The 23,433-nt window shown below is 40.3% G+C and overlaps 1 protein-coding gene across 4 annotated transcripts in view; it reads left to right on the forward strand.

The window, feature by feature from the left end:
- Positions 1 to 23,433, forward strand: part of LOC108572791 (caldesmon-like) — a 268,746-nt gene that overhangs the window by 152,905 nt on the left and 92,408 nt on the right. The window lies entirely within an intron of this gene.

Below are 23,433 nucleotides of genomic sequence, written 5' to 3' on the forward strand. Positions count from 1 at the left end.
AAACCCCTTCGTAAAGATAACTTCGAAGACGAAAAAATCCAGGACCTGCTAAAATTCCTAAAAAACTCGAAATTAGTGGACAATCAAACGATGACAGAAGATATAAATATAATATACTTTGTTCAGCGCGTACGTAGTATTTATCTGTTTTATTTTAAACTCTACTCGATACGCTTCAAGCGGTAAATTAATAGCAGCTTGAATATTTGGGGGTTTGATGCAAGATATACTACAGTTACCCTTTCACTCAATTTAATAATATAAATAGTGTAGTTGCAGCGCGGTATTACAATTTTTACCGAGATACGTGTTTTTTGTTGAAAGTGTACTGGTGTATATTACTTGTGTTTTTCGTTTAGCTTAATTTATATCTTGTATACAATTTTTTGGCGGGGGTGAGGAACGCGGATTGGTTTTTGAGAACTTCTGGAATTAGACCCGGAAGGGGTTGCTATCTTTCCATTGGATCCCCATTTGCTAGAGTCACCAGCAAGGTGACCGCCTACGATTCATCGTGTATCGCCAGGTACCGAAAGGAACCTCGGGTGACGTCCGGGAATTTCCGCGTCCCTCGACCGTAACAGGTAATAACTTTATGAAGCGCCTTGACCTTACTAAGACATGCAAAATTACAATAAAAAATAGAAACGGCATTAAGCCGAAAATAAAGAAGTATATTACTTAAGTTTAAAACGTCGTAGAAGGTAACCGATGGCCGGTGGCTTCATAAACTTATTGTGTTACGGGTTCCTTAGAATTAAACCTTAATTCTAAGTTGGCTTTCTTCGCGCCTAGGGTCGCATCATAAAACGTTGTTACAATGTAACAAACGATGTACACTTTTTTGTCTGTTCATCCGATTTAATATGTGAACTTAAACGAAATAATTCTGTTTAGCAAATTTTCAGTGATATTATGGTGTAACACGGACAAATGTATCTAAATCATTTGTGAAATTTCTGTTGAATATCTGGGAATTGTGGTTTCTAGTAGTAGAAACTAGAACACCTGATTTTAAAAGCCTGCCAAAGGTAGAAACTAACGTTAAAAGAAGAAAAAATGAATTGATATTCGTATTGTAGTATCGGAGCCTCCATACCCAAATAGGAAACCTCGAAGGGAGAATAGAGGAGGAGTGTGGTTGGCGTAGCGCGCAAAGCCGAAGGTCCCCGGTTCGATTCCCATTGGGTCCCTCAATATTTTTCCCTAGGTTCCTACAGTATGTTGATAGTTAGCTATGTGAAAGTTTAAGTGCTTTGAAATCACGGTAAAAAATGTAGAAAAAGTGGTACCTAATATGGAACACTTGAGAAATTTGTAGAAGAAATCTCAAGAAACTTTATGTTTACTATGAAAAATGAATATCTTTCATTCTTCTGCAAGCTTGCCCCAAGATTTTCTTTCAATTTTTCCTGCTACGACTTTCGTCTATTATACAAACAATAAGTAGTAGCAAGCGATTATAGTCGTCCATAGTAGCGAAAGGATTAACCCCTTAACGCACAGTTTTTTTGAAAAAAACCGGCCAAAAAAATCAATTTTTTTAATGTAAAAAAAACAAACTTTAGAACATTGTTTTGGCAAAAAAATAAAAAAAATTCAAAATTAATCAAAATTTTTAGTTTAATTTTGGATTTTGATCCACATTGCAGAAAAGAGCCGAATATTGCAATGTTACACGTCCATCGACTTTTTTATTTTTCGTTTCGAATTACTATTTCGTGAAAAACATTTTTATCAGTTAAAATATTTATTTATACTTTTACAACAAAAATAATACTAATATTTATTTTAAAAAATTATTCAAAATTTTCTTTCGTGTGGTATATTTCGAAGCAAGGTGCAGCACATAGCCCAACATTGCAAATATTACACATGTATCGACTCTCTTTTCTTTTCTTTTTTCCTTTGCTATCCCTTTTAGCACAACACACAGCGCAATATCTCGTGGGAGCTTCTTTTTTTGGTGTTGGTGGAACAAAACTGGGAAAATGACGTTCTGTTAGTCGTAGAATTCCACAAGATTTTGGTCTACCTGATTTTTTCTCATTTGAGTTACACTAGTATAGGAATCAGGGTTGTGGACAACCAGAATTATGTATATTTGATAATACGCCTTTTCTTCACTCACTTCCTCCAACGCTCTCAATCGTTCTGCTCGCGTGATGATCCGCGTTTCACGGTTTCCCTGGCTATTCGTTTGTCAAGTGTCAATCATTCGTCATCCACACGTACGCACGTGCACGTCGGCAATCGGTCACCAGGTCAATGGTCAAATAAGTAAGCAAAGGCGATCAGCTGATTGGCGAATATAAGTAAGCAAGGGCCGTCAGCCAATGGGTCAGCGAACGCAGCTGTCGCTTACGCTTATGGCAGTATGACTATGAGTCGGTCGAATAGATTGTCGACCAGTATTAATTCCACAGTAGCGCACGAGCATTCTATTTTTCCAGTGTGAACCATTACTGTAGCCCAAAGCAAGCTCGAAATTGTTTTACTGCCGTTGAGGCAGGGACCAAAGGTTTTTAAATATGTATGTTTCCCAAATGTGTCACGCAAGGATGATAAACTCTCACCGTGTGCAGCGACAGTGTCCAGAAATCCTCAAACTTTAGGTGCCACTGAGAAAAATATTTTTTTACGTAGTCGAAATCGTCCATTTCGTAACTCAGGAACCAAAGTTTTTTAAATATGCATGTTTCCCAAATGTGTCACGCAAGGATGATAAACTTCGACTGTGTGATAGAGTGTCCAAAAATCCTCAAACTTCAGGCATGACAGAGAGAAATATTCTTTTACATGGTATTATTCGTCCATTTCGTAACTACTTACACCCAGCAATAAGACGAATTTTTCTAACGTCGTCTATAGCACTCCGCTAATAGGAAATCGAAGAAACGCATTCGACTCAGACACTATACGAGATTACGCGACACTCTACATTACTCAACCACTTCGCGAACTGTCCTCATCACACATTCCACTGACATCCACATACGCAATCCAATTTAGATACCCCGATTGCATTATTTAATAAACCATGCATTAAGTAACTCGTATCTCTCGAATCAATCGCACAGAGGCGCAACTCGGCGTGCGAGTTACTCGCGAATAGCATCGTTAAGCTAAAAGTGTGTACTCGCACGAACGAACGACCTTATTACCGAGTAAATTTCTGCTTGATTGCTTTGTCAGGAAGTTATTATGAAAATTGGCAGATTTCGACGCCGCTGGTTGTTGCAACCTGCAATTTCACCTGTGGGTAGTTTACCGGCGCCTCGAACTATTAATACATTTTTCCCCGACCTTTACTCCGGATTACTTTGTATTCGGAAAGTTCACCCGGTAATCTCTCGTTGCTAGTTTGTTGATCGAGTACAGGCTTAATTGCGCCGTTCGTTACCGCATTTCCGCTCGACCTGTTGGTTCACGGCTATTACGATTTAACTGACCCGTGGGAGAGATCCGCGCAAGCTTCTTCGCGTACAGAAAGAGTAAGCGAACGGGGAAGGAAATGGGAGAGAGAGAGAGAAAGTGGGAGAATCGAGAGGGAAATTTGCATAGTTACTCAATTTCCTCCGCCGCTATTACCCGAGATTGTCACTCAGCGTTAACTTAATCCGATTGCAGGTATTCCGGGGCTAGATCTGCCTCGAAGGATCTCTGCCTTTAAAACGGACCTTCTTCCGATAGACACAAAGACGCGCCTCTGGTGAATTAACATGTAATCGCCGTGGCGATTGCGAAAGTGGTTTCTTCGACGATTCAACTTGCGGACGCGAGAGTCTCAATCGGTGATCCTCGGAAGGCTGCGGTCGCCTGGTTTGATCCGGGAAAGAGGAAGCTTGTGCCTGTCCTCTCGAGGCTGCTTCGTCTATCGGAAGTCTTCGGATAGCTAGACGTGTCTATTTCGATCGAGATAGTTCTGATTAACCTCGTCTTTGTCGAGATTGTGCTGCTTCTTTTGTATACTGGGTGTCTCGTTGTGTTTGGGAAGTACAGTAGAGGTGCATTGAGCACGCTGATATGAGAGAAAAGTATCAGTGATTCACGATAAGCATATTTTTCTGCGCTAAACATAATTCGCGTACTGATTACTCTATTCGTCATAAAGGGTGGAGCAAAATTTTGAATTAACTTTCAGAATTCTGTGCACCAATATTTTTGGGAGTTTATGTACTGCTGCACTAAGAGATGTATTAGGTTTCAAAATATTTTAATGAAAATCCAAGAAAGCTCTAAAAAAAAGTAGGAAAAAGTTGTGGAATGAGAACGGGCTTAGGTTTTTTTAAATGAAATTTAAGGGTTCGTTGGAAATATTTATCTAAATTATCAAATTCGACGCGAGCTTGTGGAATAACGTAATACATGGATTTCCATTGATGATTTGTCTCACAGCATTCACGTTATCCTCTGACATAAACGATCGTCCATACATAACCCTTTCGTTTAAATTTCTTCACTGGTCCTGCTTTCTTCAATTTCCTACCAAATTTATTTCTGACTTCATTGCACCTTTTTGCCTGGATTCACCAGGCAATTACGTTTTCAACGATCTTCATTATTATTGGAAACGTGGATGTTTCTTTCTGCGTGTAAACAAAGAGCAATTCTGCACGTAGAAAAGAGTTACCAGAAGAACAAGAGGTGTCCCAGGTGCAAGATTGTTACGGTATAGTCGTGAGAAACGGACAGCTCATTGGCACCTCTTACTTTCCAGCTACGAACCCGATATCCTTCGAATTCGCAGTCTCCTTTTCACCCGAGCGACGTCTTTTTCAGCGACATGCTTGCGTTGACGCATCGTGCATTTCGCGTCGTTGGTCAGGCGTGCGAATCAAGGTGATTATGCAACCGATTCTCTTAGTTGTTTCCACGACTCGTTGAATATGCAATTGCCATCCTTCCGTACGGATCAAAGTTAAGGTGAAAAAGAGTACAACCTTTGGGATTCAAGTATTCTCGACTTTTCGTCGACATCTTTTTTTCTTAACGTTAAAGCAGATATATAATTCGTTGACTATACATGTATAGTCATTTTCAGTTATTACTGCTTTAACGCTGGAAGAACTGGAATTGAAGGTAGTATATTTAAGTATACTGTATAAATACCTTCGAAATTGAAGTAATCAATTCTATAGAATGATTATTTCGTTAAACATAGAGTGATTACTGACTGTCTTCTGTAGAATGCTTATTTTTTTACTTCAACAAAAGTCACTATATACTTGGACAAAAGCATCTTAATCATTTTTGTAATTTAAAGTAAAAAATCTGAAATTCGTCATTTTGTTCTTAAGCATTTGGTTAAAAAATTAATATATTGTACATTATTTACATTTGGTAATTCTCAATTTTATAAATTAAAACTAAGTTAGAATGACTTATGTTCCTTTCATTAGCTATACATTATTATTATCTACCTTAGCTATACATTATTTGGTAATTTTCAGTCTTGCAAGTGAAAACTAAAGTTAGAATGAGTTATGTTGCTTTCATTAGCTGTACATTATTATTACCTACCTTAGCTATACATTATTTAGTAATTCTCAGTCTTGGAACTTAAAGCTAATATTAGAATGACTTATGTTCCTTTCATTAGCTATACATTATTATTACCTACCTTAGCTATACATTATTTAGTAATTCTCAGTCTTGGAAATTAAAGCTAATATTAGAATGACTTATGTTCCTTTCATTAGCTATACATTATTATTACCTACCTTAGCTATACATTATTTAATAATTCTCAGTCTTGGAAATTAAAGCTAATATTAGAATGACTTATGTTCCTTTCATTAGCTATGCATTATTTGGTAATTCTCAGTCTTGTAAGTGAAAACTAAAGTTAGAATGAGTTAAGTTGCTTTCATTAGCTGTACATTATTATTACCTACCTTAGCTATACATTATTTAATAATTCTCAGTCTTGGAAATTAAAGCTAATGTTAGAATGACTTATGTTCCTTTCATTAGCTATACATTATTTAGTAATTCTCAGTCTTGGAAATTAAAGCTAATATTAGAATGACTTATATTTCTTCCATCAGCTATACATTATTACCTATCGAATCAAAATCAGCCTTTGTTACTAATACAACCATTTCCATCATACTTCCACTAAAATCCACAAAAGATCAAACAAAATCCTCACAGCAACTCGCCATAGATTCACTCACGTTCCCATTCTACTTCACGTTAGACTCTCTGTCTGACCAGCGCGGGACGTTTTCACTTTCTAGCGCTCTCGAGTCGCGAGGACGACATTCTTTATTTGGCAGAGCGTGGACAAGCGAAAGCACGCATTTTCCAGCGAGAAACAGGTTCCTCTAGACTTTTACTGCTACTACCTCGTTCACATAAATATTCAATCGTGAAAAAATAAAAAAAAATGATACCTCGCCTATACGCTCGGGTAATTAAAACTTCGCGATAGAGAAACGAAATCTGGAAACACGATTAATTAAGAATTCTCTACCCGTCATTTTCCTTATCTACGACTATTTGACTCGTCTCGTACGACATGCAAATGGCGACAGCGTTGACATTGGGATTAGGGTACGACGGAATCTCCGCATACGGCCGCAGAGTAGAGCACCATTGGCAGAGCCAGTCCGCTTGGCAAACAAAAGGTTCCGGGCTCGCGTCCCGCTCCAGTAATTCTTACGAGCCATTAGTGTCACGTTTATACATAATGAGGAACCGTGTAACAGTGGTCCGCGTGCATTATTCGGCCGGGTCATGGAACGTTTCTAACGCGTTACGCACGCTCTCGCGATCATGCGTTCCTGGATCCCCCCATGCTCCCTCCGCTTATTGTTGCGTTCTTTTTCCTTGTCTATGACGTAGTTATGTGTTTTTTGTTTAATCTGTAACACTCGAGGTCGGTTGAACGTGTTCATATAGCGACACGTTTATTCCTCCGTGTAATTTCGAACGTTAACTACGAGCATTAATTGTGTCTGCGTATAAATAGGATTGCAAATATTTGGAAGTAGTTTTTGGGGAACGTACAGACAAACGACAAATATTTGTAGTAGCAACGGATGCGTGGTAGTTTATACGAGTGTTCGTGGCGACGCGAAAATTTTTGTGAATAATGCGAAATTGCGGCGATTTTTTTTATAGTGGATTTATTTCGTTCTTCGAGGTTTTAAATTCGAGATTTAATGGCGGCGACGAACGTTGGAGAGAAAGACACTGGATCTCAGAGATTCATGTGAAATATTCGCTAAAGCGAAGATTCGTAAAGTTTTAGGAAATAATTTTTAGTCGCCAATTTTCACAGTATCTAGAAATTTTCTAGAATTGTGGCTATTTATGAATTTACACGAATCGAATCGGCCCAAATCAGAAGACTTGGGATTAAAAGGGCTAAATTTGTAAATGAGAAATCACCGTGTTTCATTTGACAAAGGAATTAGAAAAAGAAATGTTTCTTTCGACAAAAGTAGAGCTTATTAATAAATGAATTGTGGAAATTGAAAAGAAAATTTTTCGTTTGACAAAAGTAGAGCTTCTTAATAAATAAATTGTGGAAATTGAAAAGAAAATGTTTCGTTTGACAAAAGTAGAGCTTCTTAATAAATAAATTGTGGAAATTGAAAAGAAAATGTTTCGTTTGACAAAAGTAGAGCTTCTTAATAAATAAATTGTGGAAATTAGAGAAAGAATGCTTCGTTTGACAAAAGTAGAGCTTCTTAATAAATAAATTGTGGAAATTGGAAAGAAAATTTTTCGTTTGACAAAAGTAGAGCTTCTTAATAAATAAATTCTGGAAATTGGAAAGAAAATTTTTCGTTTGACAAAAGTAGAGCTTCTTAATAAATAAATCGTGGAAATTGGAAAGAAAATGTTTCGTTTGACAAAAGTAGAGCTTCTTAATAAATAAATTCTAGAAATTAGAGAAAGAATGTTTCGTTTGACAAAAGTAGAGCTTGAAAATTTAATAAATAAATTTTAGAAGTTAGAGTTACGAGAAAGAAGCAAGGTATTAGAAATGGGAGCAAAAGGTAGACAAACGAGCGAAGAAGACGGGTACCGGAAAGGCGCTTCGACTTTCAGTTATGTAAAACGTTTCACCGTGGCGGCGCCTAAACACGGTAATAGGCAGATCGCATCGTCGATGCGTGACGTGCTCTCGGATCGCATCGAGTAGTTCGCGATTGAATAATCGCTCGTAGCTAACTAACCCTTTCCACTCCTTTCGTTCCCTCCGCGCCGCCGTATTTCCAAGCTTGTTCGCGTTCGCTTTCTCGGCTCGCGAGAGGATCGCCTCTGGACATTTATTAAACGAGCGGTTTTAATCGCTCTAGTGGGGAAACCGTTGGAGTGTCGGTTAAAAATTCACTTGGGTTAGTAGAATTGGGCTTTCCTCGACCAACAATGGCCAGAGGTTCATTTTAACCTGGAATTAGAGTTCAGAGCTCCAGTCTGCGTCTCTCTCTCTCTCTTTCTCTCGAGTAAAGCCTGGAAAAATGCTTTGCGAATAGTTGGAAAACGCGGAACAGTTTTGATTAGTTATCAAAATCCAGGAAAAAGTGTAAAAATTGAAAAAAGGTAGCGACTTCTGGTTGCGTTCGAAAGATAATTCTTTAACCCTTTGAGGGCGATAGACTCACATTTGCGTTCACGAAACACTATGAACGCAACCAATAAGCTGATAATTTAAGCAATAAAAATAATTGGAGTGAACTCGTATATTTGAGGAAAATGAAATTTGCGTATAATTTAGTTTGAAAGGAAACTGAAGTAGTGACCTAATTACGTGTTATCCTCCGTCCGAAAAAGGTTAAAGGTCACATTTAACCCTTTGCATTCGAATATTTTTTTCGAAGTGACAAAAAGTTTGCTAAATAAAATTGATGAAATTTGTTCAATTTAACGTTGCAAATGTAGTGTGTGCCTGTCCGAGTTGTTAACAGAGGAGCAGCGTTGTTTGGTGGTTACTAATGATTAGATCGGATCAGCACGTCGTCGCGTAAAGACGTTGATCGGCCGTTTCGTTGTCCGCGCGCCCCTTTTAATTGTAAAATCTTCCCTTACAACGTGGAAGTAAACGATACACATATCAAAGGATATAACTATTGTATTTCAATACTTAATCTATCTTTATATTATACAAGAGCTCGCAACAGTTCGTTAGAAGCTGGTTCTCTAAAACTACTTCATTGCTTAGACCTCTAACATATGGAACACTACAGTTTACGGAGGTCCATAGACCTGACAAATATCAGTTTCAGTAGTTCCTTAATCAATTATTTAGTATTGTCAAAAATACCACAGGAGAAACAAGAATATGTAAAATGTCATTGAAAAACATCTGGTCGCCACATTTTTTCAGATATTCAAATGAAATTTCCACAGTACTTAGAAATTTGAACCGATATCAAAGGATCTTTCATACATAAATCAAACGGACCCAAATCAACTGATGGAATTAAAACAGTTAACGTCGATTCTCAGTCGTCTCTCGAGTGCAAAGGGTTAACAAACCATGCAGCTGTAGCACCTCCATTTTCCAAAGAAACTAATCAAAAAGATACTTCCATATCCTTCAAGGTTAACGCAACAAAAGCCCCTGTAAAAAATTTTCGATCTAGTCAATTATTAAAAAAAAAGTACCAAACTCAGATATCGTTTTCAAGCCTCAGGGGTGTTCTAACCCTTTAACCGCACCTCAAGTCACTCCCGTTGAAAAGAAACTCCGTGTCGTGATTGCACCGGTCCAATGTGCTTGAATTAATCACGACGAGCGTTCTACTGCAGGGAGCTAGCCTTGACTCGAAACGATGTTAACTGCTCACCTTAGCAAAGAAGCGACCATTCCGTACGACGGTTGCAGTTACAAATGGCGCCTGCTCGTTAATCAGAATGACTGCTCTATTCACACCACTACTATCTCAGATCGTGACACGAACTTGTACGTATGTAAAGCGCTAGAATTGTCCCTGTTCGAGAATCGATTCACCGCAGATGCAACTCCGATGGCACGTCGAGTCCGCCGCCTCTCTATATCTCTCTACGAGACGCCGCGATAGAATTTGTGTCTGCGGTTCGGTTTTAATAGGTCGTTGCATAAGAAGCTGACTGGTGAAAAGAGAGGGAAAAAAAGAAAGAGACGAAGAGGATTGCGCAAAGGATACAGCACCGGTGTGTGCTTCTGGGATTTTCGTCCTTCGACGTGAAACAACGCCGCTTTGAAAGGTGAAATCCGACACCAGGCTACGTGGAAACCGTTCCTCGTCGTTTGGTACCTTTGTAGCGGCACGCGTGGAATAATTAACGGCGTCCATGCACCATGCAACGATCCACCTGGACAAATTGGGGCTGATCCCACTTTCACGCGAATCACCTCGCGCGTTTTACGCGTTCTGCCGTCGATCGACGGAAGATATACGAGCCACCGCGACATTGCTCGCTGAAATTCATTTTTAAAGGAGCGCGTTACAAAATGGACACTTTTTGCCCCCCCGGGAGAGAAACAATTCGTGAATTATTTTCGAGATGGATCGATACTCACTTTTTCACCTTTTTGTTGCTTAGGTGGTTCTCTTAAATTTCCTGCGCGAATTTTAAGGATACAGGAGCCACTGTGACATTGCTCGCTGACAATCATTTTGAGAGAGGAAAATTAAAAATGGCCATTTTGGTTTCAGTTGAAAGAAGAAATTCATGAATTACTTCAGAGATGAATCAATATTTGCAAAAGACGAATGGGAGTTCGATCACTGCCACTTTTTCATCTTTCGTTGCTTAGGAGGTTCTCTTTAATTTTCTGCACGAGTTTTAAAGATATATGTGCTGAAAATCCTTTTGAAAGGGGGATATTAAAAAATGGCCATTTTGCTTCGTGTTTGAAAGAAAAAATTCATGAATTATTTCAGAGATGAATCAGTATTTGAAAAGGACGAATAGGAGTTCGATCACAGCCCCTTTATCACCTTTTGTTCTTTAGAAGGTTCTCTTAAAAGGTTCCGCGCGAATTTTTCCTTTTTCGGCGTCAAAAACGGCCATTTTTCAGCATCCTCCTTAGTCACAGGTGTCAGGATCTTCTCCAAAGCCTGACAGAGCGTCTGGAAAGTTATATTCGATAATAACCCTTCGAATAATTAATACTCATCCAGTTTCCTCAAGGCATTCATTCTCTGCATCCGCTTGTACATTATGCTCCAAGTATTAACGTTGTTTCGAGTAAACCTCGAAGTAACGTAAGATCGTAAACTTTTACGACGAACAGTCCGGTGCAGAAACTCCCTCGACGTCGAACTGAAATGGGGGCATTTTTCCCCGATAATATTCGTCCCGAATCGACGTTCCAGCAAGCGTAAAGCTCAAGAGGCGGGGAGAAAGAGAGAGAGAGGCCATTTGCACGCGATCGTCTCGGCAATAACAACAACAGAACGAAAACAGTCGCGGATTAGAATTTTAAATGGCCGATATATATCGACGATCCGTGAAAACGGGGATTAAGGATGCAACGGGGAGAAAGGAAGGAAGTTGGTAGCAAGCCTCCGGGTCGAAACTTCCTAATGGCTCTTTTACGAACTTGCTGCCGGCTGCCGATAGATCTCGCCGAAGTTCACACTTAAACCCAGGCTCTCCCGTTGGCGCTCGCCTATTTTTCGCCCAGGCTCTCCCGGTAATTACCTTGATGGCCTTTTGTCACGGTTCCAGCGAATTTCCCTCAGACCATTAGCATCTTCCGCGAGAACAATTCCAACGGATAAATAACAGTAGCTCGAGGGAGGACGGTGTCTAGGTGTCGTCGATGAGTGGAAACGATTTCCTCTGGCTAAGGAAAGATCGAGCTGTTTATATTGTGCTAAGTTTCCAGATACAACGGTTCTGCCGGATTCAAGTTCCCTGGATTTCTGAATAATGGATTGTTTCCCTTCTGTCCTCGATCCTTTCGATACTGAAAGTGGCTGTTGTCACTCGACGGAATTTCGTGCGAATCTTCCCTTTCGCTGCTTCTGGCGCAATCGATGCCTTTAGGCGTTTTTATATTTATTTATTATTTATTTTAGGAATATTGAATACGAAATATTCAGGAAAGCTGTGCTTTGACTAACGTCATATGTACTTTGTAAATTCATTTGCGGACAGGTATGGTCACTGGATAAAATTTCGTTGAAATATTTTTAGCCCTTTGACTGTTTCTGGTGTTTACGGGTGCTGCAGTAATATTACAGATGCCTTTAGGCACTTCAATGTTTATGTATTATTTAATTTACAAATATGAAATACAACATGCTGCGCCAAAATGTGCTTTGATTAACGTACATTATGACTATTAATGCTCTAACTCGGTTGCAAGCGGAGAACTCTTTACTTTCGAGTGGGTTGCAGTCAAAGGGTTGAATAAAAATTCTACCGCGTGCATGCAAAGAGATTTTCGAGTGGCCAGTACAATAAAAAGGAGAAAATGTCGACTCTTTGTAGAATTTTATTCGTTTATTTTTGTGCGTTCCTCACGCGCCAACTTAAATTTGCTTGCTTCGTCCAGAAAAATCTTTCATAAAAAATCCTGAATCTATTAATATTGATCGCTATTCGTAACTGAAACATGGTAGTGCCGTGAACGACTTAGGGTGAATTAAAAATGGCACAACCCGAAAAGGTCAACTTTCTCGAAAGGTTACTTTAGGGTCTACAACCGTGACCGAAAATAAAAGCCTCACAGTTGCCTTAAAATTCACAAAGCTAAGAAATTTCGTGCTTCGCCAGAAAGCAGTAAAGCTGAGAATGCAAATCAAGCTCAAATTCTACCTTCGATCCCTTAACGCCTTCCGTGCCAGACCGATTTTCGGTGATTTTTATTTTTATCAGTTTACGCCACGTGGGTCGTATGCGCCCCACGTTTTCGAGAGTAACAGTTTCGCTTTGGACCCTATATTGTCTTCTAGTATTTGTAAGATCGTAAAAATCATTGTTATCGAGAGAAAGGTAACGCTTGATGTGCGCTAAAAGGCGGAAATATCAAATAGCCTGTCAAACTATTTTATCTTCCTGGTAAAAGATGGTTAATATCCGGCCAGATCGTTGTTCTTATCCGCATCTGCTTCAAGTCTAGAATTCTCTTATCACAAAACTACTAAAATCAGACGGTAAAGTAGACAATTGTCATTATTGACATAAGGATTAACTCTTCGCGTTCGAATCCCAGGACAATCCCGGCAAGGCGCTTTTACCTTCTGAACGCTCTGTGGACGCTCTTTGCCCACAGAAACGAGGAAAAAATAATAAAAATATTCACACAGTTCGAACAAACTCATTTGAATAAAATTTACAAGTTTTTTAGGCAATAATTCATCGAGTGAGCGCTATCAAAAAATAACTGTAACCAGTACGACTAACATATCTACAGAAAATACCACCGCAAAGAGTTAAATTTAGACCAATTTTTGTTTTAACACCGAAGCAGGACGTATGCGTCCCACTGGCCGCGAAAGGGTTAAAAAACAGTTCGAGGATAAAATCATCTTTTACGTAGGTTTGGCAAAGTAGAAAAAGCTCGCTACTCTTCGGAGCGGTGTTCCGATCGACGACTGAACAAATAACGAAAAATCGGGAATAATCTCGCGGCGGGAGGTCGAGGATAAAAGGAACGACGTTTTCTCGGTCGCGTGGATAGTCGGCCACAAAGGCCGGATGCCATCGGCGGGTGTCCGTGCGCGCAGGTGGACGCAGCTCTAATACCAGAGACGCTTTGCATCGCACGCGGCATTGCAAGGCCAGCAAGCCGCAAGAAGTCGTCGGGAATACCGGCCTGGCGACGTGTTCGAGCTGTAGAAATCGCCTCGATGTCTCCACACGAGACGAATCGGTTGCGTAACCGACCGCTATCAGCGAGAATCGTCGGTTTGCTTCGCCAACTTCTTCTTCTTCTTCTTCTTCTTCGCCAGTTTCCGTAACAGACTCCTCTCAGGTTCCGCTTTCTTGACACGTTCACTGTCACGCCAGATTTACATGTTTTGCTCAGGGGATCACGAGAAAATTTGCATTATTCTAAGCATATTATTGTTATTGTGGGAGGTGGTCTAACGTGATTAATTTTACTCAGGATGTTACTAACAAGAGAACTTCGGATTTTATTGAAACTTTGCAGGTTTGTAGAGAACCTCAAGAGAAGTATCGGGCAATTTCTTTTTTCGTCCCTTTTCAGTTCTTCGGGATGGAAACAATTCTTGAATAAAGATAAGTATTACCTTATTTCCGTCCTCAAGACGGAAGGCAAACGTCTCTTATGGGCCGAACCGATGAACAGTAGCCAAGGGGCACAGGCCATGCCATTAACCGTCCTAAATGCCTACATCATTCTTTTTTTGAATTCAAAATAATGTCTAGTTAGCTTTGATGTTCGAAATTTTTAGTCGACGGTGTTCATTTTATTTGAATTATTCTAAACATTTGAGGCCCTCAGGTCACCGATGACCATCACGGTTCCATCGAGGAAACAATCTCCGGTCATAGGTGACCAACGTGGCGGTTAACATGTTAACAGAGTGCTGGAACTGGCTGTGATTCTATCTGGCTACGGAGAGACGTGAAATCTGTCTACGTAGGCGGGCGTGTCTTTTCGATTCGCGTAGAATTCACGTTAGAGGATGATGTTTCTTGGTAATTGTTTCGCCAGTTGGAAGAAATTCGATTTCAACGAAGTACCGGCGAACAAAAAGGTTTTATCGTCGAACGTTGGAGCGACGTGAGAGGTGTAGGTGATTGGAGAATTGCGCGGTGACTCAATTGTAATCGAGCCTAATCTGAAGATACCAAGATACCGGGAAATATGAGACATTGGGCATATAGGAATAGACGTGTGTTTGGTAAAAGGAGACGTGACTCGGTTCACGATTTTTCCTTTTATGACGTTCACAATGGAATGTTGAGTAGATCTGTTCAGCGAGAAGGCGTTGCTGATATTCAGTGTTCGAAGAAGTGGAATTTCTTAGGTTTCATCTTAGCATTTTGCCAGCTGATCGAAGAGATTTTACTGTTTCGCCGTGTGTCGCTTCTCTCGACCGATTGGAATGTCCTGTTTTACTTAACGATACGGAAAGAATGGATGTATAGTCGGGGTCACGATATAGCGAGGTCGTAAAATCGGTCAGGTGTCAAAGTAAACATGTTTTAGCTGCCGGGACCCGAAAATTGACAGAGATACGAGCAGATAAGTACTTGAAACCATTGTCAGGACCGTACGAAGAATTCTTGTATCCAGCGAAAGTCAACTGATTCTAATATACTTACTGAAAACTGCATGCAGCTAGGACAAATTAGGGTTTCTCCCTCTGGGGGAAGCCGCTTTTGGAAGTACGGTTACAGGTAAAGGTCTTATTGATGTCTTTAGCATCTTAGTTTATCTACTCGTGTTATATACAGATAGAAAGTGCAAAAAGATTGTGTAGCTTAATATTAACATATTTTCCATTTGTAAATGAAATACCGTTTTCTACTTGAAGTACCAAATTCGTTTATTGTTGGAACCCTCAAACAGACTGCAACACACGGCCTTGAGTGCCGCAACATCAATCGATGCCGATTCTTGAGAGTTTAATTTACGACCTCGCTATATCGTGGCCCCAACTATACTCGATATATTTGTGAATTTTATGGTTTACAAACTTGTCTAATTGTTAAATTATTTAGTACTAAGTCGTTTAACCCTCTATGGGCCGAATATTTTTCTTGACTGTAAAAGAATTTATGTAATGTAAAATTAGCAAATATCGACAATTTTATCATAACGAATACATATTGTAACTTTGAAGTAACAACGGTTATCAAGAAAGTTACTGGTTAATAAGGAGACACTGTACAACAAGACGTTTATACCATTTTGTGGAAGGAAGTTCAATTATTTAATAAAATATCGATATATTAGTATGTGACTTGAAAGTTACACTAGCCCATAGAGGGTTAACATATTTTTACTTTATTTCACAGTTTGCCACACACTTCACTTCCTTTTCTGTAAATTATACGAAATCTAAGATAATCATTATTTTATTATTTGAAGCAACTTTCACGCTTTATTTTGTCTGCTTTTGAACGTTACCACGTTTTAAAAAAATATTAAATTGTTCAACATATTTTTACTTTATTTCCTAAATTATAGGAAATATAAGATAATCATTATTTCATTATTTGAAGCAACTTTCACGCTCTACTTTGTCTGCTTTTAAACATTACCTTGTTTAAAAAAAATACCGAATTATTCAACATATTTTTAGTTTATTTCACATTTTATCACACATTATTTCTATTCGTGCAAATTATACGAAATGCAAGATAACCATGGGTTATTATCTAAGGCTAATTGCACGTTTTACGTCTGCTTAAACGTAATAATCTTACTAAGCGTCGCTCGCGAAAAGTTAGACCCAATACCTACTATCTAACTGTCTTAAAATTCTCCCAGTATCAGAAGAGATTACGTCTACCAAAAAAAATTCTCCCAGGCAACGGATTGAAGTCCGAAAAAAGAAAAGGAAGTGAAAAGAGTGGAGAAACTGTGACGAAAATAGACCAAAGTCAGAGGCTTAATAAGCCTTCTACGCCAGAAAACGACGAAATTTCACCGTTCTCTGAAACGTGCCTGCTTCACAGCTGCTTGCCTACTATTTTTCTTCCGTCTCCGCCGTTAGAAAGTCCGTGGCAAAAAGGTGGTGTGTCTCCTGTCACCTCGTCCCGTGCCCGATTTCCTCCGCGTGTTTTCCCTGTTTTCGAGGACGCTCTTGAGGCGAGGCGAGGCGCGGGTTCGCGTTCGCCGGCAGATTTCTGCGTCACAGGAAAATCGCCCGCAGGTTTTGCCGGCTGAATGAAAAACGGGGTCAGCTTCTCGAAGTGCTGCCTTTTCAATCTTCAAAGAGCTGCTCGGTAGCGAAGCGAAGCTTCTCTCAGCTTCTCGCCTTACTTCTATGTATGCTGGAACGCGTGCGCGTCTTTTCCTCTCGAGTTCCTTCCATTACAGGCGATTCTACTTCTTTCTGCGTTCCCCGCTGTGTCTCATGGTCATTATCATCGAACAAGGCGAACTCTTGCGGTCGTTTCTAACTCGACAACGCGATCTCTTCTCGTTCTCTGTAACTTCCAGCGGCTATTTCGATCTGCAGCTCGGACAACGATTTTTCGTGATTTTTCTGTCCGAGGCGAGTTGAAGAGGAGATTTAAACAGTTGCCGTGAACCTGAGAGATAGAATTTTTGATACTTTGGTAGCTGATTTTTTTGGGTGAAATGTAGGAGAAATTTAAAGTGACGTGTCTCTGTTTTTAACTCAGATAGAGACAGAAACTGAAAGGTATTTCACTCGTTATTTGAAGACGAACACAACGGACTCCTCCAATTATTCATAAGGCGAACTATATTTTCTGCGGCGGAGCGTTGCCACGAAAAATTCGACATCCACGCTTCACTGTAGAAAACATAGTTCCATTTGTATCGATTCCTGTTCATCTTACGAATAATTTCAAGAGTGAGTTGCACCCACCTTCAACTGTCGAGGAAAATACCGTTTAACTTTTATCACTGTGTCAATTAGAAACAGAGATACGGTGGTTTGAATATTCCTACGATCTTTCCGAACGACCCAATTTTATAATTATATTCTACAAATACGAGGATCGGAATCAGAGCGTAATTTCTAATCAGCAACTTTTTTCTGTTGCAAAATGCCTACGCGAGGGTTGAACACATGTCGGTAAAAGTTACTATTCGTCGTTTCTATTGCGAGGCTATGGGTATTGAAGGTTTGATTGGTTACTGAAAGGGTGGAGATGGTAGGGCAAAGTAGCCTAATACGAGACCCCAGCACATCTCCGTTACAGAACTCTTGAATGTCGTAGCGATGCCGTTTTGTTTCGCAATTAACCGCGTCAATTATCAAATTAAATATGAAATTTGATTCTGTTGGATTATTTCTAACAACACCCTATGGAAATAATCAAGTGAGGACAAAATTGTCTCCGGGTTATTTTAAACAAAGGCACTAAGACTTCCACCAGATGCATCTTCCACCAGAGTTCGAGTCACTCACTGCACAATGCCATACCATAACGTAAACAGTTCAAATGAAAGTTTTTCAAGTGGTTCGATTAAATTACAAATACCTCGAAAATAGTAGGTTTCTAATCATTTTCATAAATACTGTTGTATAGTGCATGCAATGGAGTTTAAGTTAAATAACGAAGACTTAATCTCGAAGCTACTCGGAAGTTCCTATTATAAGAATAGTCTCATATCAGGTACCCAATTTTGTTTTAGTGTACAAAGTGTTACCGGCATGAACAGATTTAATATGCCCAATGTGTGAAAAAAGACAGAAAAAACAGTTTCCTCATATTAGGAACCAAATTTTTCAATCTGTGTATTTGCATAATTTTCCTTTTTATTTTATTATGAACTGTACATTCCAGTACCTTACAAAAGAGTACATATCATACTTTTAAAACATGTATCGAATTTTAATAAAAGTGTTCTTAGTCGACAGTTATGACTTCTTTAGGAAATGGGTCTCATATTAGGCAACTTTACCCTACTTTTAGAAAGTTCAGATTTTTGGGAAAGGCGTAATTTATAACGCAGGCTCCGAGGCCCACAGACCAGCTAATTCTCATGTTTTTGTAAGTAATGCTAATGTAAGTCCCATAGATTCGAGAGGATCTGCGAATTCGAAAGGGAAACAATGATATTTTCCAGAACCTTTGGAGTATCTAACACAGTACTTCAACGGAATAATGGTCTCTAATCATAAAGCCATTCGTCAGAATTATTCCTCTGTCTGTTGTCAATCCACGTCTCAACCAAACTAGCACAGAACCGTCAGGACACCGTCGACGAATTCTCCGCCACGAATTCCCAGGGCCCATTATTCACAGTTGATCCGTGTTCATGGATGATTTCAGATTTCCACGCATCGACGGTCTCTCCCCGCGATAACTCAGCGAAGAACCATCGTCCGGGAGGGGTTTATCGCGAGGGGTTTACCTGTCTCTCCCCGCGGGGGAAAATGACGAACCCGGAAATTGCCGGGTAATTTTCTGCGAATTAGAAGGTCTAGAATAATCGATGTTACGGTAGCCATCGTGTCGCGATTGCTCGATCCCTACAAATTGCGTTCCTTTAACCTCTCCGCAACAAGGCGGAGGAGTAACTTGGAATAGAGAGAGAGAGGTTTATTCAGAGGATGAAATAAGGAGGAAGAGAAAAAAAAGCATCGTTCGCTTCCGTTCTTGTTTATGGGGTCAGCCAAGGGGCGAGCGACGCTTGCTTACGGCCGATTCGCGCTTTACGGATGATTTACGGTGTTCACGGACCGATGCGTTGCCTGTGTGGGCCGAGATTACAGAGAGATATCGGTCGAGAACTCGCTACGACACGATCCTACCAACCTCTACGTCCATTGTGACGGGTCGTGCGGAGGCTGTGCTTTATGAAAATCGGCTTAATTGCCTGTTAATCGAGATACCGCGTGATGAAAATGTCAGTGATCCTGGGTAATTATGGTGTGAACCTCGGAAACGTTTATGTTTTGTGCGGTAGAAATAGTAGGTTAGGCTTAGGAGAAGGTGGAAATTGAGGAAGTTACGGTGTCGAAGAATTAATATTAGAATTGTATCGATTGAAATGGCGTGTTTTTCAAGTAGTGGGTAATTGTGGTGTGAACTTCGAGTGGTTTATTTTGCGCCTGTTCTGTTCGAGTAGAATAGTGGGTCAAACTGAAGGATGGTAGAAATTTAAAAAATTGTAGAAGGTTCTTTTACTAAGGTATTAATACCAAAACTGTATCAATCGAGAGAGTATATTTCTAAAATTATGGTGCAAACTTCAAATGCATTGTTTTACGCCTTTTTTATTCGAGAGAAATAGTGGGTCAAGCTGAAAGATAGAAATTGAGAAAATTGTATTGTAGACGGTTCTTTTACTAAGGTATTAATATCAAAATGGTATCAATTGAAAAAGTGTATTTCTGAAATTATGGTGTGAACCTCAAGTGGTTTATTTTGCGCCTGTTCTGTTCGAGTAGAATAGTGGGTCAAGCTGAAGGATGGTAGAAATTTAAAAAATTGTAGAAGGTTCTTTTACTAAGGTATTAATACCAAAACTGTATCAATCGAAAGAGTATATTTCTAAAATTATGATGCAAACTACAAATGCATTGTTTCACGCCTGTTTTATTCGAGAGAAATAGTGGATCAAGCTGAAATATATAAACTGAGAAAATTGTATTGTAGACGGTTCTTTTACTAAGGTATTAATATCAAAATGGTATCAATTGAAAAAGTGTATTTCTAAAATTATGGTGCAAACTTCAAATGCATTGTTTTACGCCTCTTTTATTCGAGTGAAATAATGGGTCAAGCAGAGAGAAGGTAAAAATTGATAAAATTACGACGTAGTAGATTCTTTCATCGAGGAATTAATATCAGAATTGTGCCAATCGAAAGAGTATATTTCTTAAATCCTTGGTAATTACGGTACGAATCTCAACTAATTTATTTCATGCTTCGTTCGAGTGAGATATCAGGTCAGGGTGAAAGAAGCTAAAAATTGCAGAAGTAACTCCGTAGAAGGATTAATATGAATTAAATAAGTACATGTCTAAATCTTCGTACGAAAATAAATGCTCCAGGGAGATCCAGAGATCCCATCTGTGCTCCGATCTTACAAACAGTAATTTCTACGTGGAAACGTGGCGTGTCCTCTCGATAAAAGCACACGATTACCAAACCGAATTAACGACGCTCGGGGCGCCGATTTCTCGCGGCATATTATCTACGCTCCACCAAGAAACCTGGTCGATTCCCATTAAACAGCGTTGCGTTCACCGAGGTCTTCTCTTCTTAAATCGAGCGTTACACTTTTCCACGCTAGTTTACCAGCGTCTTTACGAGCTTCGATCAACGCTCTGTTTAACCAAGCGAAGAGATACCACCGTCGGTTCAAAGGATGTTTGCCTTCAACTAGCTGTTCCCCCAGGATTACCAGGATCGTTTCGTGAATGAAAACCGTCTGTGTAGTAGTGTGTGTACTTACGATGTATCGCTTCGTCTTTCAGCTCTATCTCTCTGTGATTCACGAAGGAAAACGTTCCGTGAAAACTAGCCAACTTTTCGTCGAACATTTTTCTTATCTGTCGTTGAAAACGACGAGAATGGTGTTTGAATTTTCGGACGTGTCACGTTATCGTTACCTCGAGAATGGCAAACGCCACGTAATCAAGAAACTAGCTAGAACGTCGAGAAACGTGGAGGTAATTTGAATATCGAGGCGAGGCGCGGCTGCGTCATCTCTTTTTATCGACTCGCGAGGTTAGCCGTGGATAATGAGCCGCCTGGATCGCCGTTCGATGGAATATTCATCGATGTTTCGTCTATTTTTAAATGCAAGAATACCACGATGAATTTCAATGTTATTTGCGCCGTGGACGTTGATGATCATTAGCGGAAGTGTGTTTCGCCGTTTATTCTCTTCCCCTTGAATAAGTCACGTACAAGAATTAAACGTTCTTTCACGAATAAAAACCTCGTTGTGCGTACACTTTGGTAACAGAGGAATTCTCGAAAATTCAGTATTCCGAAAGCGTATCCCGAAACTGCTATCATAGAAAGAAGAAAAAAGATACACTTTCGACTGTTGGGACGGAGTAAAATGATCGATATAGAGTGTGGAGAAGGTAACGAAGAGTTGACGTCGACAGCAAAAACCGGCAGCCGTACTTATTGGACCGGAACTCGTATCCGGAACACTTGGCTCCGATCGAGCCAACCGTCTCCTCCCGTTTCTATCTCTAATTCTCTTGCCAAAGTGGCTGTCAGCCGCGGTGATTGAAGATTACCCACCGCCAGAGACACGTTAGAAATATCCTCCTCCTTCTAACAATTACCTAACAAACAATCGGAAAGAACACAGACACCGTTGTCATTCGATCTGTCGAACGAAACCGAACGATTGCACAATCGACATTCGTAATTGTTTACACGCGGTTGAAACAGAAAAATGCCGCTTCAAGTTCTCTAGCCACAATACGAAACCAAGAAGAAGAATCCCCCACTACTCTGTCGAAACGCAAACGACAACACGGTGGAAGAGACAGCAGCAGCAAGGCCTGTCGAAGGTGTAGAACACGCAGAGAGCCAACAACTGTCCGTCGTCGAATCAGACCGACACAAAGAGAGACAGAGTGGGAGAGGCGGCACTTGAGGAAGGAGCAAGAAAGACTTGCGAGCAAGGAGGGACCTGTGGCTTCTCAAGCAAGTCAGTCACACGGTCGAGCATGTTCCACTGGGACGTCCGCTCGTTTACCGCGATCGCGATTCCGCTTCGAAATCGATACTCCGCCTCGCTCGTGTTCTTCCCAAGGCAATAAAAGCTACTCTTCCAACGTTGTACAATCGTTCGATCGCAAGTGAAGTGTTGTTGTTCGTTCTCCACCCGCGCGTTCGTTAAGTTACCCTTGAGAATCAGTGGAAGAATTTCAGTCTGAGGAATAGTAGAAGAAGGCTGCGAGGAGGTCGAATCGGAAAATTCAAGTTCAGTGTTGTGTCTGGTCTGTGTGAACACGTGTTCGTCGTGGCTCTGTGCCGTGTGTAGGAGATGTGTTTAGCTAGAGGAGAGGGATCGAAGCAAAGTGGTCGGTCACGGTGAGTCGCGTGCTCCGTCGATGTTTCCCCGGGTGAAAAGTGCGCCGACGGAATTTCTAAATCCACCGAGGAGAAAGGCTACTTTCTAGCTAAGGCTTGCACGTACACACACAGACACATAGGAGAGGAGAGGATGGTGTCGATTTTCCGAGGGGCAGCGGCCCGCCACGAACAGCCGGGATCGATAGCTCGCGTTGGGCCTGCTTGATGGCTGGCTGGCTGGTTGGCGCTTGTGTACTGTACATGACTATACCGCCCGCACGCAACCTTTAGCGCGAGCCATCAGCCGCTAAACAGCCGATTAAATTTACATGGTGACGCAACCCGCGCTGCTGCCCGTCCGCGACGGCCTATGAAGAAGCCAGTTACGAACGTCACGGCGAAAAAGAGGCGGCTCTTTTTGCGCGACAGCCACACTTTGTTGCGTCGCTTGGTCTTTTCGTCGTGAATCGGTGGTTTTTTTTGGTTTGTTCACGTTCGGAAGAAAAATGTGATCCACGTGTGAGGTGGAAGTATTGATTATTTTGCTGGAGATTTGGTTGGGTTTGTTATTTTTCGAGTAACGAGAGTTTGTGGAATATCTGGGAACTGAAGGAATTGTATCATATACGTCAGATAGTGTTTGTTATTATTGACAATATTCTATATTAAAGTAAAGTTAAAGAATTTCAGTGGAACATTGGGGAACTGAAAGAATTCTATAATACATCAGACCGTGTTTACTGTGTATCAGAACATTAGGATACTGTGATCTACATATGACGACTGAAAAGGATTAATTAATATTAA

Source organism: Habropoda laboriosa, unplaced genomic scaffold (genome assembly GCF_001263275.1).
Source record: "Habropoda laboriosa isolate 0110345459 unplaced genomic scaffold, ASM126327v1 scaffold22, whole genome shotgun sequence".
Taxonomy (NCBI): domain Eukaryota; kingdom Metazoa; phylum Arthropoda; class Insecta; order Hymenoptera; family Apidae; genus Habropoda; species Habropoda laboriosa.